This window comes from Parasteatoda tepidariorum, chromosome 7, assembly GCF_982258835.1.
Source record: "Parasteatoda tepidariorum strain Cologne lab strain chromosome 7, Ptep-v5.0, whole genome shotgun sequence".
NCBI lineage: Eukaryota > Metazoa > Arthropoda > Arachnida > Araneae > Theridiidae > Parasteatoda > Parasteatoda tepidariorum.
The window spans coordinates 67585017-67599730 of NC_141761.1; the positions used below are offsets into that span (position 1 = coordinate 67585017).

General features: G+C 27.7%; 1 protein-coding gene across 5 annotated transcripts in view; it reads right to left on the bottom strand.

Moving 5' to 3' along the window:
• Positions 1-14714, bottom strand: part of LOC107454703 (cAMP-dependent protein kinase catalytic subunit 1) — a 232768-nt gene that overhangs the window by 82381 nt on the left and 135673 nt on the right. The window contains exon 2 of one of the 5 annotated variants that reach the window (XM_087167979.1): positions 14236-14309. The exons of the other annotated variants lie outside the window; for them this stretch is intronic. The gene's annotated coding sequence lies outside the window, so the exon portion shown is untranslated. The remainder of the gene's footprint in view (positions 1-14235; positions 14310-14714) is intronic. 5 annotated transcript variants of the gene reach the window in all.

The following is a 14714-nucleotide window of genomic DNA, read 5'->3' on the forward strand; positions in this document are numbered from 1 at the left end:
AATCCAATTTATTTAGTTGAAATTGCGTTATATGCTTTAAAATTGAAATTTTGCTGAAACCGAGTACAAATCTTTAAACAATTTTGTCACTTCCATTAACGATATGATTATAATATTTTGATTTCTAAATTAGCAATCTAACTTTAGATTATTTTTCATAATTCACTGTTATTTGAATCTACATAATAAGACTAAATGATTCATTTTCGCTGAGAAGTATTATCATAACAAACAGTACGTTTCATTATCTTTTTATATTTGATTTTTTTTTACAAATCGGCTTTTTCTTAAATTTTTTTTTATTTTACTAAGTATGATTATCAAAAAATGCGTGCAGAATTAAGAATATAGTACATTTTTTTGCTGTATTTCAACAAACTTTTAAAATTAATGATGCACAATAATTTCAAATAGCTGAATTAATTTAAAAACAGTTTGAGTTTTTAATCTTAATTAATTGTATGCAGATGGTTTGCTCCTTATTCACCGAATAATTTTTTTAATAACGTAACCTTTTTTTTTTGACAACTTATGAAAAATTAAATGTGTATTGCATATCTGAATACTTTTGAGAAAAGATTTTGATAATTAATTAATTTTAAGTTTTTTCCCACCTAAATGGTATTTTTAAACTCTCCTACCACGGTAAAAGGAATAATTCAAATTTTAATAACCCTCTAGGCAAGAAATAATGAGAGTATTTATGCATATACGAATAAAATATTATTTTGGAGAAAGTTTTATGAAAAATAAAATTTTCAAATTCTTTTTGATTAATTTTTTGAAGATTACTAAAAATTTCTTTCACGGTTGAAAATATTAAGTAAATTTGTTTTAATACTTTTTGTTTTTTTTCTCAACAAACAAATTTTTTAAAATTTTTTCTTTAAACTGTAAAATAAATTAATATGATATTGTAATTTTTTTATTTCATAGAGTAATGCTTTTTTATAATTTTTAGATACCATGATTAAGTTACTACTATAGTATGTAGAGATGCATTGACAAATAATTTTAGATACCAAATGTGTGAAGTTTTAAAGAGAAAATCTTTCCTAAATCTGCTCATAATAAGACAATTAATATTTTTCTTATTTAATCAGTTTATAATATTTTTTATCTTCAATTAATTTATATTAATTATCTTTATTAACATAGCTTCCGTAAAACTATTTTCTTACTGATTTTTGAAATATAAATATATTAATATATTTGAAATATATTTGCTATTAAATATAAATTTTGAAATAGAAGTTGAATGATTCAAAACTCAATTTTTGTAATTACTGATTCAAAGGAATTTTTATTATGAAAGAGACATTTTCCTTTGATTTAATGAAAATTATTTGACAACTCTCTGAAAATATGCCATCAACGATTAAGCAAAAGGACTTTGAAAACTTAATTGGATCAAATTTAGTTAAAAAAGTTCTTGCTCTTGAAGGGAGGCATGGAACAGAACCGATTTTTATTTATTTATTTAGTTTATGACCATCGTTGAACAGCTGACCCAATTTTGAGTTTACGACTGCCAATGTTCAACTCGGAAGATATGTAGTTTTGAACTCAATCTAGAAGACAAAAGTGCTTCTGGATCACATATTGGGAGAACTTCGCCTTCGCTGAGAACTTTTTGATTAAATTAATCCACACTTGCGTCACATGGAGAAGAAAACTACGAAACTCACAATAGTTAGCCTGGCCGCAAGAGTACTCTAACTCATGATCACTGAGGATATTTTATGTCAGTACTGTGGCTGGTGCTAGCCGGGTGAGGAATTCGTATTGATCAGTCATTGCTGGATTTCGAAAGCGCATCACCTTATTGAGAGGCAAGCGCTCTGTCCTCTGAGCCTCTACTGCTCCGGACCAATTTTTTTTAGAGAAAAACAAGATAATGTCGCATGGAAAAAACGAAACAGGAAAATACATTTCGTTGGTCAAATTTGGCAATGAAGCAGCCCACTAGAAGGACCATTTTTCCCCCGGTTGGTAAACGTGGAATAGGTGGTAGCCTATTGACATCTTATATCTTATAACAAATCCGCGATATTTTATGTATGTGTTTTTTAAATTATGTTTTGGCATTAAAGAAGGAATACTTTGGGTCGTATTTTTCTCTCACTAATGTTAAGTTTTTAAAGAAGAGATATAAAATTGAAGTCGTAGATATTATTTTCGACTTTTATAAAGAAATAAATCATCCAAACATTCCGGAATAAATGCTATTTTCTAGGTAGCTGCTCGAATGACACTTTACAAACGAACTTAGAATCCCGAAGTATTTCAGATGACAAAGGCTTTAAGGAAACATCTCAACTCAAATCTTAGGGGTTACTCTTTATTTTCCGGCAACTTTCCAAAAGAGTTTGGCGATATACCAAACTTTTTTTTATCGATTTCTACAGAAACATTTATACCTTTGTCTTGCAGATATATTTGATTGGTTGAAGATAAAGGTAAGATTTGTTAACCGTCCGTTAGAGTTTCAGCTGAATAAATGAGTGCGACAATTAAAACAGGCACTTTTAAAAAATCATTAATTATGATATCTAGTAAGTGGTGGAAGACAATTTAAATCCCTCTCCGTTCTATTTCTGTCAAAGATTTTGCTCAACCTAAGAAGTTGTCTCTATTGCTGTGACTATTTTATTTGAAAATATTTTTAAGCAGAATAGTGAGCATTAATTGAAAATATAAGTTCTGATTTTATATAGTTATTTAAATATATTATAAGTATTAAATATAATTAAATAATTACAGTTATTAATGTGGCACGCACAAAGAACTTTTTATTAAGAAAGCAGGCACTTACGAGAATTATGATATCAATTACATTAATTATGATATCTAGTAAGTGGTAGAAGACAATCTAAATCTCTCTCAATTCTATTTCTGTCAAAGATTTTTCTCACTCTAAGAAGTTTTATTTCTGCCATTTTATTCGTAAATTATTTTAAACAGAGTAGCTAGTACATAATAAAAATATTTGAATTTAGTTTACGTAATTGTTTAAATATATAATTAGTAATATCTAAAATTAAACAATTGCAGTAATTAAGAAAACAAACACTTTTAAGAAACAGCTAATTATGATATCTACGGAGTGGTAGACGACAATATCAATCGCTCACAGTTCTATTTCTGTCTAAAATCTTTCTCAAACTAAGAAGTTGCCTCCATCGTTGCAGCCATTTTATTTGTTAATTCATTTTTAAACAAAGTAGTGAGTACAAAATAAAATTGAATAGATAGTTTTCTTATAATAAATGAATAATGATACATGAATATAATTTTTCTTGTAATAAATGAATTTGTTAAATAAATTTTATAAAGTGTTTCGATAAAATATAATTTAATTATTTATGGGAAAATTTCATGAGATTAGATTGTATTAAGGAGAAATGATTTTCTAAGAGGTTATGCAATTTTAAATTGAAAAAAAAATTTTTTTTTGGTAAAATATGTTTTTTTGTTTGAAAATCTAACAGAGCCGCGTAATCAGGTGAAGGTAGTTAATAATATGGAACATGTGAGGAATTTTCTATTTGGAATTAATAAACTTTCGACAGAGGTAAGAAATTTTTGGTGTCGATAAAAATTTATCAAGAATGTCAAGTTCCTTACAATTTTTGTTTTAGGTCTGAAAAAAGGGAAACAATTTATTTTTTATTATATTACTTTTGTTTTGTGCTTGTTTATGCCCGAAAGTATCAGAAATTTCGATTTGTGATAAATTTTACTTGCAATATTTAAGAAACAATATCAGTAAATTAAAATGTATAATCCAATTTTAACTATCTGGATTTTATTTTTTTCCCCTTCGCATTCCTTTAAACATAAATAATTTATCACACATAATTTATTTAACAACTTAATAACGTGTTATTTAAAAATGCTGTAAAATACTAGTAATGTATTTAAAAATGTTGTAAAAAAATGCATTTATCAAAAAATGCTAAATAGACTATACGCATTCATTAAAAATTTGTAATTTGTAAGCGATAATAAATATAAATAGACTAATATTTAAAAAATAAAACAAACAGACTTGTAACAAAGCATTTTTTTTCGAATCTCATGTTAATTCGTGCTTTTAAAGCAAAATATTATAGTATGTAATATTTGTACTTTTTTCACAAATTCAAATAATTTCCTAAGCCGTGTAGAAAGTAAGAGTAATTGTTTAATTGTTGTGACTTAGTAATTGTATTAAAGTAAAACGATTGCAATATTATTAGATGGCAATAACAGTAGTTAATGAAAAATAACAGTTGGTAATGAAAAATAACAGTAGAAAATAGATAAAAACAGTGTGTTAACTAAACAATAATGAACCACCAATGTTTTATTTAAAACTCTCCTACTTATAATCTTTGCTTACAATGCAAAGCTACATCAACAGCTTATTACTAACCTCTGTAACAGTATTTAAAAGGTAAAAGTGATTTGGCATTTTGTCAACACAGAAAACGACAAGTTGCTGTAAGACGATGACGCTATCCATAAATTGACGGTTGCAACCACCAAGTTAATTACTTGTCATCAGACCCTTTCGGAAAATGAGATATAATAACAATTAGGCTGAAAAAAGAAGGAGAAATTTGTCCTTAGTTTAAACACAGATTAATGAGTAACACAAATAACTTCATCTTGGGTCTAGGTGATGTCTTACTGGAAAGATAAAAGTGAGATTTTCAAGCACTAATGTAGGCACATAATTATGGAGAATATGCCCGCTTAAATTTTAAGTTTATGTCTTCAGATGATGTTTGCAGGAAACGAGCATTAAAATGTAATTTATTTTTAAGCCAAACAATTGGTCAATTAAAAAACTAATTAGCATTTAAAAGACGCGGAAATATTTTTTTCCAATTTTAAAAACCGTCATTTACTAAATGAAAATTATTCAAGAACAAGAATATGTGATTAGACCCAACTAAAACCCTGGTTACGTCACTTGAATAGGGACATGTCGCCATTTCTATGATAACCGCAACTTTCTTCCTATGTTTGCGACATGAAGGTATGTTTTGAACTATCTTAGAACTCTATCAGCAAACTCATATATTTATATAAAATTCCACAGCAAAAAGAAACGAGAAGAAAGTGGATAAGAAACAATACTTTTTCTTGGTATTTGGCGTTGGAGATTTTCCAAGAAACTTTGAGATGCGCTCGCAGTTAACTTTGAGTTTTGATGTATAAATACAATTTAGACCATTTCAGATCTTTGTGTACGTTGTTTACTACTTTCAATAAATTCTCTTGATATACGTTGTTTGCTGTTCGCAATGTATGTTTTACCTTTCATTCGAATAAATTTATGAATATATTCATTTAAAATGACTAACACTAACCACCTAACACTTTTGCACTTATAAATCGTTAGTGATATTTATTTAAATATAAGTGTGTGTTTATCTTCTTGTTAAAATGTGAAATTTTACTCACGTGAGTGATAAATTTCAAATTTTTAAAAACTTTGATTTAAACTTAGCATGTTGGAACTTCTTAGTAAATGTGACCTTTTCTATAATTTTTCCTAAAAAAATTCGACAGTTTAATTTTTTTCGGATGCATACCTGAATGCATATTATGAAACAAATCAACAAAAGCATTAAGAAAAAGAGTTGAAAACATTGCTATTTAATTAATAGGAAATGCAAAGAAAGTTTCATTTTGTATAACTTGAAGTGAAGTTTAATGAAGAACGTGATAAGGGACATTCTATATATATATATATATATATATATATATATATATATATATATATATATATATATATATATATATATATATATAAGTTCAAAATGAAGATAAAACAAAGAAAAATTATTGACATATGAAAAAGGGAGAGGGGGAAATAATAATTAAAAAAATAACAAACAACAGATAAAAACAAAGAGAAAAAAAAAGAAAAGAAGACAATGAAATTTCTTTTCATCAGCCCACACGATTATATCCGCAAAAAAGAGTGCTTTCTGATATTCTATCAATATAGCCAAAGCAAAATATATTAATACAATAGTGTGAGGAGCACTCAAAAAAAATCTTAGGAAATTACTACAAATAAAATAGAACACAATAAGTAAAAATAACACGTAAAAACAGAAAATAAAACAAAAGAAAAGAAAAGAAAAAACAGCATAAAACATAAACTATAAAGGGAGTAGCAAAATCCGATGTACTTACATGAACGGGAAATTTTTCAAGGATGATTTAAAAATGTTTTCGCAACAAGATTGCCGGATTACAAAATATGAAAACAAAAGCGCAAATTGAGTGTGACTAGAGGGTGTTAAAGTGCCGTTCTTACTGCATTGCTGAAGTGATTTGTCATTCTATGCATTGATTTGTTAGTTACCAAGGATGGGCCCGAAATGGATGTGCGCAAGGTAATATTATACTGGATGATTTAAAAAAGTTTACCATAAATAGTTTTAGAAAATAGATGTTTATTTAAGAAAAAATAAAAAACATAAAAGAGAAACATAAATTGCCTGTTTTGCAAATAATTTTAGCCACGGATTTGCCGGATATATATATATATATATATATATATATATATATATATATATATATATATATATATATATATATATATATATATATATATATATATATATATATATATATATATATTCTTAGTTTGTTTTATTGACTTCTTGAAAAAAAAACTATTGTAGTTCATTATACAATATTCATTATCTGTATATTCTAAAAAAGCTTCATATAATGTCTTTATAAACGCAAGCCCACATTAAAGAACGTATATTCACTATATTGTTTTCCATACAAAATAAAATCAAAGTAAATCACCGTCAGTCGTTTATGCGATTAAGTAATGGCTGAACATAAAGTTTAATAACTTTTCTTTCAATGGAGTAAAAGAAAATGTCTGAAATTACAATAACCACGCCATTATGTGATAATGATGTCAGATATAGCATTTATTTTATCACCTTGATTTCATCGACTTAACAGCTAGCGATTAATTTATTTTTAGAAGCAGTGTGACATAAATGGCAATTTCGGAATAACTAAAAATATCGTTTGCAGTTGAAATAACCGTAGGCGGGTAAGGTTAAAGCGCATAATGGGGTCATCTCCCAGGAGACATAATTGATGGTACAGAGTGAGCGACACAAAGAATGCAATTAATGTGGCCTTGCTTCTTTGTTAAAGATTCTAGTCAGAAGTTATTTAATTTACTTTTTTCGAAAAATTGATATAAAGTTTTAATTTTAAGAATAATGAGGCACATTCTTCTATGTCTTAATAGACCATTGGCGAATAAAATGTACGAAACTATTATCAAGGAACCAATTTATTTATTCCTAATTTTGATAATAATAAAAGAATATCTATAAGGAAATATTAATTACCATATTAATAAGATTAAACGAAAAAAATCTACTCTGAACTACCTAAGGGGGGGACCCCAACCTGAATATTTCAAAAATTCGAAAAAAAATTTATTGAATTTTTCGAATCTCTGTACCTTTCCTAATGACTGTCTAAAACGATTTCTCGGTACCTAACTTCGTTTGGAAGTTATACCGGATAATAGAGAGTCGTCGTTAAGCAGGTAGAAAGGCCCGTTCGGCCGGATTAGGAGGGTCGACATTCTTTTTGTGTCTCATCCATTTTGTTGACTGCATATAGAAACTTATAGTAGGCATTTCATTTATCGACCATTATATATTTATGAAATTAAACGTTTTCCCCTACCATAAGTCAAAACTTTAAATTCGTTTTTCTCAAAACGCTGTTTTTTGATCTGGTCTAACGTTTTTCTTGTGATATATACAACGAAATAAGCTGCTCCTTATTCTAAATTACGTAAAAATATATTCTTTAGAAAGTAGCGCAGGATTTTGTTTATATTTTTACATTTCGATTTTATATTAGTATTTTAATGAATATTTTTTTAATGAAAAACTTAACTTTTGTTTTAAGTTGCCGGTAATTCTGTGAATGTCAAAAAACCGCCATGCTACTTTTTAGATAATGTCTTTATGTTTCAGAAAATCGAAAAAAAAATCGTTTTCCTATGTTTCAGGACTTCTAAGTCCATGAGGATAGTGAGGTGCTACTTTTTGATGACCAGCCACACACTGAGCTACCACCAACTTATTTTTTATTATTTTGTAAAAGAAAATTTTTTAAAATAGATTTAAATTGTAGCTAAATAACATAAAAAGAACAAGGAGTCTCCGCATCGTCTCTATTACTTAAAGAAAATTCAAGAAAAACGTTAATATTTTACCATCTCAGGGTGGGGTCCCCCCTTAAATCACACCTGTAGAGTCGGTAATAAAATGCTTAACTACGACTCTGAACTTTTTTGAGAGCTCGTCTTCAACTACGACTATCGCAAACACAATAAATGAGTCTAAAGAAAATAATTAATAAATCAACAATCCTTCGAAATCATGCAAAGAACTGAAAGACACATAGCGACGCAATTAATAGAGCTAAAATAATTCCTTTTCTTTCCATCTTTTTATTGTTTTTAGTTGCAGATTAATTCAGATTGAGCAAAACAAGTTTTTTGTAGCTCACATCCCATCATAATAAAGATTAGCTGCATTCAGTATCACTTCATATGATGCTACTGCTTGAGGCCAACTCAGGATTAGTCATAATTTACGGGTATTAAGTAATTTTCCCCGGTACTTATCCCTTTCGAGAGGCTGTAAGACACATTTTTCCACAGCATCCATATTAAAACTACAAAGTATTGGTGCAATTTTAATAATTGCCAAATACTCCAATATAATACCTATACCAACTAGATACCTATATTAGTATATTTATTACCTAATTCATATCCTTTAACATTTCAGTTTTGTGTGACATACATTTGTTAGTGGTGTGGTAGCTAATTAAAGTCAAAATTTCAAAAAAAGAATACTTATAAAATCTTCATAAGGAATTCAGAGCACGACTATTTCTCTATCTAACCTTTATTATAAAGTTAAAATTATTTAAAATTAGAGAAAATTTTTCTTTAATTCTAATTTATAATAAATACTGGAAGAAAATATTTTCAAAAACTACCGAAAATCTATAGTAGAATTCCTTGTTAAAGCTGTAAAAATTTCGATAATACCAGTTGTACGTTTTACTAAAATTAATTAAGCGTCCTATGCGTAAACATTAGCAATAAGATTTTTTACGGTTTCCCAATATGAATAAGCTTAACGCAGCTATTAACTTTGGCTTTTTGTCTATAGTTTATTTTTTTTAATATATACTTATCAACTTTATCAATTAACAGCATTATTGTCTTCGATAACAGCATGGCGATTTTTTTATGTTTTTTCTAAATGAATTATTAGTATCACATTTCTATTAATTTTACTTTTCAATATGTAGCTATTTTTCTTCATTTTAATAACCTTTGATATTAAATTATTTATCTTTACAGAAACACGTTTAAAAGATCATTATAAAAAAAAATACTGCATGAAACACTGGTGTCTTTTTCTGCGTTAAATGTGAAGTTTTTCAAGCGCGTCTCAGTTTCTACCTGCGTTAAAAGTAATTTACGCTTATTTGCAGCTATTTAGATCCAAGAGAAACAGTTCATCATTGAAATTTCTTTAATTTTCAAAATCAATTTTAAAATGGCGATCACAGGTTAACCATTTGTAAAATGTTTGTTTTCTAATCCCCCCTCTTTATTCGTGATATTCATCTGAATTAGTATTGAAAAGGATCCAATTTGAACTATAGGTTAGAATTTCTGATTCTTAATTAAAATAATAAAAACAAAAACATCATTCAAATGATGAATTTCTCTTTTATTCGCTACTCAAGAAGTATTTATGGGATCTCTGTAGTCCCATATCTCAAAAATAAACTCACTAACTTAATGCATGACAAAATTAAAAGTGAAAAAAGAATTCTAAAAAATTATCTAACAGCAGAAGTCGCCATAGTAACGCATGCAATGACGACGCATGCTCACTGTTTACTATTACTTTCGAACACAGTTGAAAAGTGTGATGACTTCCAAATAAGGTGCGCATGCCATCAAACCCAAAACAACACCCATTTTGCCAATGGGTAAAAAGAATAAGATTGAACCAGTTCAAAGTTAATTAAAATTGCATTTTGAGATAAAATTTTGTAAGGAAGTTAAAAAAAATATATGATATGATTAAAATTAGCATCATATTTAGATTGTAACAAATCCGAATGATATAAAGAAGTCCAAGACAGAAGTTGAACTAAATCCTTGGATAAAATTAATTAATTTTGTGGTTGTGAATGGCAACTAGCTGTTTGCACTTTTGTTATTGGACGATACGTATTCCCATCCCAATAGAAACTTATTCCTAATAGTTGCTATCTATTAATTGATGGATCAGTGATGGGTTGCCAGTAGACGGGTAAGTGAAGTGAAGTCAGCTTAGTTATTTCTATAATTATATAATCTATAAAAAAATTTCTAAAATTATAGTGGCAAACTATAATTTTATATTTTAAGAACCATTATTTGCCAATGTTTGACATCATTGCGTAGAAAGATTCAGCGCAATTCGAATGGGATACCTGCAAGTGATGTAGGATGGGTATCTAGATTCTGATTGGTTGTTGAAACGTGGCATTTGTTTAGGTTAGCAGCTGTTCTTTCCATTCCATTTCGAGTAACTTAAGCCCGTCAAGTATCTGTTCTCTGAAGTGACGCATTCTATGTTTTCACACTGATTCTTACACAACGTTTCTTTCGCAATATATTTCCTACTCAACACAAAGACAGGCACGAAGCCATGTAAAACATAAACAAACTGATTATGCATCGAAGTTACCAGGTACACGGAACAGCAATATTTCAGGATTACAATAAAATACATAAACAAATAATAAATCTAATTCAAGTAAAGACGTAGGCGAGAAAAAAATTTAATTAACAAATTCGACGTGCGATACGGAGCTGCATTTAATTAACTTAACGTTATTTAACATTCTATCTTATGTGAAGAAACTTATCTCAACTTTGACACTCCAATTTGCTTATAAACGATCAGATGGCGCTTACATCATAGGTCACATGTGTGGGTATCTGTGATCTTCTTCTCGAAGTGCAAGTACCCAATTAATAGACTTCTTTTCTAAGGATTTAATCTTTAGTAAACAATTTAATTTTTTTGTGCTAAACTGAGATTCTGTGAAAAAATATTATAAATTCAAAGGAAGCAATAAATAAATGAAATGAAGAAAATAAATAGAATAAAAAGATGAATGGAAAAGTACATATTCTTATAAATTCTTTAATCTTATAAAATAATAAAATTGAGCATTCGATAACACTGAATTGAAATTTCTACAGTTGATGGAATTTATAAGCATACTTTCGTGGCTAAATAATATGAGATAACAGGATTTATTTAATAGATCATAGACTTAAGCTTAATTATTTGTGAAAAGAGATGTTGACGTACAATCTGATAAATTTTAATTAAAATCTGCCAACTCAAACTCGAAATATATCTTTCTATAGACAACATTAACGATAACCTGCTGTTTCATAGGATTTTCATAATTAAATGAGAAGGAAATTCCTAAAATTTCAGTAAGTCTTAAAATATTATTATTTATCTCAAACCTTTTTAGCATGATTTTTTAGACACAAATTACAGTAATGAAAATTTGTCTGCTTTTTTTCAAAAATATCCCACTAAAAAAGATATACTTTTATCAAATTCAATTCAAACAATGCAAAAAAATATATAGTTCAATAAAAAAGAGAAGAGTTAACTGTATTGCAATAAAATAAAAACAACATGAAAGAAGCATGAATAAAATCTTACAAACCGAAAATAGGCAGATGTCTCTTTTTGGGCCTTTATTTTTTGCTTTTTTCCCGTTATTTTGACTCATTAAAAAATTGAGTTTTTATTTCGAAATTATTCAACCAGGTTAGTGTTTAAATAGTTGAACACAAAAATATTTAAGGAAAATCTGTAAATTATTTTGAAAATTGTGGTTTTTGTTTCTTCCCCGAGGTGAGATTTAGCCGCGATTTTGAATAAAAACTGCAGTTGTGTATTTATGCATACATACATGTCTGGTAGTATTATGTAGACAAAAAAAAGTCGTGGACATTACGTATTATCTATCGTCGAACTCAATAAGACCAAGGAGGCAGGACTAATAGTCAATAGTACAAAATTTTTTGAGAATTCACCTATTTTTTTGAAAATCACATAATGGTATGATCATATTTTTTTTGGGAGGGGGGGGGGTGGTCTAGGACATTTTCTCTGCACAATTGTACCAAAAACGTTTTCTTTCCATTTGTACTTCTAACTTTGGTATTTGTATTGATGTCAGTTTTTTTTCTTCTTATATTTTGCACATAGCACTGCTTTCAAAAAGGCTTACACAAAATTATTTTGTACAAAGCAGTTAATCCATATAAATAGACGAAATATTTTAAATTTATATTAGTCTAAACTAGGGCAAAATCTAAATTATTTGTCAAGGAAATTTGGTTTCCACCATTAGGAAATAATTGCTATTTTTGTTTAATTAGAAATCTTTGAATTCCTTCAAAAAATTACGCATAAAATTTGTTTTTAAAAAATCTATTTAATGCTCACAAATTCTGGTAAAAAGGGTTATTTTTGGTGCTTATGCTTCTTTTTAAATTCGACATTTTTTTTATTTGGAAATCAAAGACGATCTTCATCTCAGCAAACGATTTTGATATAAGTATTGCAAAGGAATTTCTTTTTGACTAGATTTTCGGCCCTCGATAGTTGACTAGAGTTTGGAATTATAGCCAGCACAAATGACCCAATAAAGTCATTTTTAGGCTTTCTGACGTGGTCTAAAAATATAGTTAACAAATCTTTTTTGTTGACATGGATTCTTAAAATATGTAATAAGGGCGGTGATTAAGCGACACCTTGTACTTGGGACTGCTCTTTACTTGACTCAATCATATTATTTGATGATTCATTCCTAAATTATTCTGAAAAAAGTAAATAAATAATAGTTAAATTAACTTTCACGAGCATATTTAAAAAAATAAAGTTATTTAAAAATTTGCGTGGGAAGTTAAATTCCACAAAATAAACTCAAAATCCTTACAAAAATCATTATTAACTTTTTTATGCATTAGTAATAATAAGAATTTTTTTTTTCTTATGAAAATCCTTTTTAGATAATTAAAAAAGGAGAAGTATCCCATTTTTTATGATCGTATAAAATCTTCCAGCCTTTAGGGCATTGTGTATCTTTACTTTAAATACTTCATATTACGGCGAGCATGAAGCAAAGATATTTCAGTAACTCTTAATTGAATTTAAGTATTGCTCTTTCGCCAAGAGTATTTTTTGAAAGAAAAAAAATCAAATTAAATACCAATACTTAAAGCATCTTGAAATATTTAAAACAACTCTAATGATTTCTCATAAGATTACAAAACGAAAATCGCAATTCAACAGACACGCACACAAAATTTTTTTAAACAGTATTATGAGAAGAGAAAAGATATGCAAAAATGGCTTAAATAATGGATTTTAATATTCGTTTTTTTTGTTGAAAATGATATTAAAAGAGTACTTTAATAAGGTCTTAAAGCTATTCTTTTTTCAATTATGTTTGTGTTTTGGCAAAAGTTGCTGAAATTTCAAGAGGCATTCAGAAAAAAATAAATGCCATGGGAAAGAAAAAATATTTTAACTTTTTTTTAAATATAACTAATAAATTAAATTGTAAAAATTCTGATAAAATAACCATACAGTATAGTAATGATACATCTGGTTAATAAAATTCAAATATGCGGTATTTAAACCATTTAATAAGAAATTTTTCTGTTCATATGATAGCGGTTATCAAGAGATTCTGGTTTTCAAAGTTATAGTTGTAATTACCATACATTTTGTAAAAAATACAAAATTGAAAAGTAAATTTAATCATCCATAAAGGTATAGTGATAAAATTGCGAAATTTAACCACATTTATCAATTTTTATCACATAAAACCATATTTTTTGTTGATTTTACTAAAATCATTACCAAAGCGGTTAAGTAAAAATAACCGAGAGCTTTTGGCTTACAGCCAAAAGCACGGTAAATTTTACTTTATTTTGGAACTTTCGACCATACTTTTTTCCTGAGTATGTACAAGTTTGATAACTTAAAAATATAATAAATTGTAAACAAAATCAAACTAAAGACGACATTGACTAAAATTAGCTAAAATAATAGTTACCTTTTTCATTGCAGAAATTGGATTTTTCCAACTTAAAAAGTTATACTTAGCATGGATAAATTGAAAGCACGTACCTAGGAAAGAAATATTATATACTTAAAAAACTAAAAATATAAATTAATAAATTTTTTTCATAATAAATGTATTTCTTACATTTTTATAAAAGTTATGCCTCACATAACAGTATATCAAACAAATATTAAAAAAAAAAAAAAAAAGAAAAGAAATAAAAAACATTTTACTGTATGCTCATAAAGTTAGCGTAAAAACATGTTATTTCATAATGAATTATCTGAAAAAGCCAACAGAGAAGTGCAGTGAGCAAAAAATAAATAAATAAAAATAAAATAAATAAACTGACAGCCCTGAATAACTCAGATCTTCACGTTCTGGAACTCAATCGTAATGGTTTGAGGGGATGACTTCAAAGATGCTACTTAATTAGTGCAGACGATATTTAAGTTACGAAATCAAACACA